This window comes from Artibeus jamaicensis, unplaced genomic scaffold, assembly GCF_021234435.1.
Source record: "Artibeus jamaicensis isolate MK-2021 breed Jamaican fruit bat unplaced genomic scaffold, CSHL_Jam_final contig_685, whole genome shotgun sequence".
NCBI lineage: Eukaryota > Metazoa > Chordata > Mammalia > Chiroptera > Phyllostomidae > Artibeus > Artibeus jamaicensis.
This window is the reverse complement of record NW_026521924.1, coordinates 6,172,475-6,175,834: the sequence shown is the minus strand read 5'-3', so window position 1 is coordinate 6,175,834 and position 3,360 is coordinate 6,172,475. Positions and strand designations below refer to the sequence as shown.

General features: G+C 41.2%; 1 pseudogene; it reads right to left on the bottom strand.

Annotated features, from left to right (window-relative positions):
• Window positions 1-435: 435 nt before the first annotated feature.
• On the bottom strand, window positions 436-1,187 carry LOC119042680 (F-actin-capping protein subunit beta-like; annotated as a pseudogene).
• Window positions 1,188-3,360: the final 2,173 nt, after the last annotated feature.

The following is a 3,360-nucleotide window of genomic DNA, read 5'->3' as shown; positions in this document are numbered from 1 at the left end:
AATTATTTCATGTTTTTAACCCTACATTTTTATGCCATTGTAACAAGAAGGTGGGAGGGAAGACGAGGCGGACTATGTATTTTATGCCTATAACTGGGTGTTGGTGGAGCAACTGGTGCTTTGCTGGAACAAGCAAAACACAGTCTCTATGGAAATGTTGAGTTTTAATAGCAAAAAGTGGTAGGAAGCAGGCCTTGGAGAGATGAAGAAAGGTGTGAAGAAGGGCGTGTGGCAGCTTTATTCTCAGAGACAGAAGGTGCTGTGTAGGTCAGTGACAAAAATTGCATGACCTGCCAAGGAGAGAAGGGACAAGGAAATGCAGCAGAAAACAAGTTTTCTAAGAAAGTAATCTAACAAGTGCATGGCACATCTGGTTATCCTGAGGCAGAGGTTTAACATTTTTATTTTCTTTTCAAAGCCTCCACCTGGTCATTCTTAAGAGTTTCTTATTTTGATTTGTCTGCAAAAGTCTGCACAGAACTTAGCCCATCGATTTTGAACTTTGGTTTCCCAAAGTAGGTCTCATTCAATGTACTTCTGATTTTGTTTCCCATGTCCTCTGCAGGGTGCTGGATATTGGCTATGTGTTGGGAGCCATGGTTCATAGTCTCATTCTTCTAGATCTGTCTGGTAAGGCTGCCTCCAAACTTCATGGTGCCAGAGCCAGATTTGCAGGTTTACAGTTGCAGCATCATAGTGGAGGTCAGCTTGAAATGAGTGATGTGGCCAGTGGATTTCTCCTGCACTTCCACCACATGGATGAATCCCAGCAGCCTTTGATCTCTGGTCCCTCTCCAGCCTTCTTTACAAGGATCCTTCCAGCAAAGCTATGATCTAGATCCCAGAGGTAGACAGGTGTGTTGCGACCTTCAAAATGCGGGTCTTGATCTCAATCAAGGCACTGTTGACCTCCACCTCCAGGTTTCTCAGCTGAGCAGAAGATATGGTCCCATCCACCAAAGGAGGGTCATACTGGTTACTCCATGGTGACCTATAGGAGTCCCCATCTCTGTTGTAGTCACACAAAAGTTTATCCTTTCCCACTACCTTCTCTTTGACAATTTTCAGTGACTGGTCAATGGAAGACTGGGGACCAAATTGATCAGGTCACTGAGGATTTTCTCAATTTGCTGTGGAGGTAGGTACCTCATTGAGTCCAAGGCACAGTTTAGCTTCTGATCACTCATGGTGGCATCTGTGGCCACTTCATTCCTGGCATGTGTCACCTAATTCTTCTTAATGATTGCATATTATTTCATTATATGGATTACATGTAATTTATTTAGCTTGTTTCTTACTAATGAATCAATAGATTAGATTGTTTCCAATATTTTACTATTACAGTCAATTCTGTTATACCTCAGTCTGCATATGTGCAAATATATCTGTAGAATAACTATCTAGAAGTATTATTGCTTAGTCAAAGGGTATATGCAGTTTTAATGTGGAAATACTTGAACAGGTTTGAAAATGGTCAGTAAGAAGGGTGATCATTTTGGCCAAATGCAATGCTAGGGAAAGTAGGATATATTTCACTAAAAGCAGAGATGTGGCCATACATCTGTGTATTTCAGTTTAGTAAAGCAAAGGGGTGAATTAGAACAGAAGTACAATACAACATCACTCTTCCTTATGGAGCTAGTGACTCTATTTGTTATTGTGTGGCAAGTGTCCCTGAAGATCTGTCCCTAGTCACTGGTATGGTCCAGAGGTTGTATCTGAACTTTGTATGCCAGATACCCAGCTTCTGGGAAAAGCTCAGTATGTCTCATCAAGATGGGAGGTTACATCAACTCTCACCCCAGAAGCTTATAGTCCCAGGCAGTGACCTCTGGAAACCAAGTCTGAGATTAAGCTATAAAGTAGGAACTTCATGGTGAAAAAGCAAGCTATGAGACTAGTTAAGTAGCAAATCAAAGCCAAGCAATAACAATGAAAGCAATTTTCCATTCAGATAGGAGCCTGGTATCTTTCCAGCTCCATTCTCCTACCTCCTGCCCCACTACATCAAACAGATGGGATGGACAATGCAAGAATTTAGTGCCATAAAGTTAAGAAGCTTCTCTTTTTAAGATGTCTCACCGCTTGTAATCAACTTCCTTGGGTGCCTCAAATCATAATATTTCCAGGCCAGAGTCCCCAAACACCAGGTAATGTTCCCACAAAGAGCCAGGTATTTGTTTCAACAGGGAAGATACATAAATTTAAGACACCACCTCTGGTAGCTGGGACCCTTTTTTCAATCTCCTGTACTTCAATACACAAAACATTTTCCCATGTATTCGCATGGTAAAAGTTGAGGAGAAAAAGGCTGGAGGAGAATGTTTGCGTTATCCAGAGTAGAAATAAGAAAGTAGAATGAAGAAAGAGCTATGGACTTTCATTCACCTATATTTATTCCTTTATTAAAGAACACTGAAGGTGGACCTCTATTTTCCTAATCTAGTGTTTCTAGAGTTCAGGAAGTACAATGTACAACAGTTAAATCAGAGAGTCTAAGCTAGATGGAATCTACATCTAGTTTCTTCATTCTCCGAATGACTATGGACTTAGCCCAATGAGGCTCAGAGTCTGCATTTATAAAACAGGGATAAATAACAGTACACTTATCTCAAAATAATATGGGTAGAGACAATATACTGCATGGCACATAAGAAACTAGTCAATAACTGTTAGCTATTATTATTAATATGAATCTTACAGAGTCAGCTGTGTTGCAAGCTGGTTTGCACCAAAGTTGATCCCATATTGTCACAAGCCCTTTGGGAGCATTATCTCTTTGGTTTATCCTCCTTGGATCATGTGTGGCTTCCATATGTGCAGAAATGGCTCAAGTAATAGCACTGTATGGCAGGCAGATGCAATGCAATTGTACATAACTGGAAGTAGGCTAGTGGTTTCTAAAGTGTGCTTCTTGAATCATTACCAACTTATTAGGATCCTCTGCAGATCTAACCAATTAAGATTTCTGGGCTGCGTGTGGCCCCTCCTGCACCAACACCTCAAGACTCTAGGTACTACTGATGCGTGCTAAAGTATGAAAAACACTTGTCTAGACTCTGAGATGCCATTGAACTACCCTGCTTCACACAGGAAGAGCTGAAATGAAAAAGAAATCCAAGATGTCATGCTCACAGTTCAAGGCCTAATTTGGGTGAATGGTTTAACAACCTTGCCTATTCTTGAATATTCTCCTCTTTGGCTGGGAACAGCTTGTCAAGCTGCAGATATTTCCTTTCCTCTCTCTCCCTGCTTCTCTCCCACAAGACCCAAGGGAATTCCTGCCTGGGGCATCTCAGATTACCATTTCTTCCTCAAAGCCAATTAAAGGTCTCTAATCCCTCCTGTGTTTACCTAAAG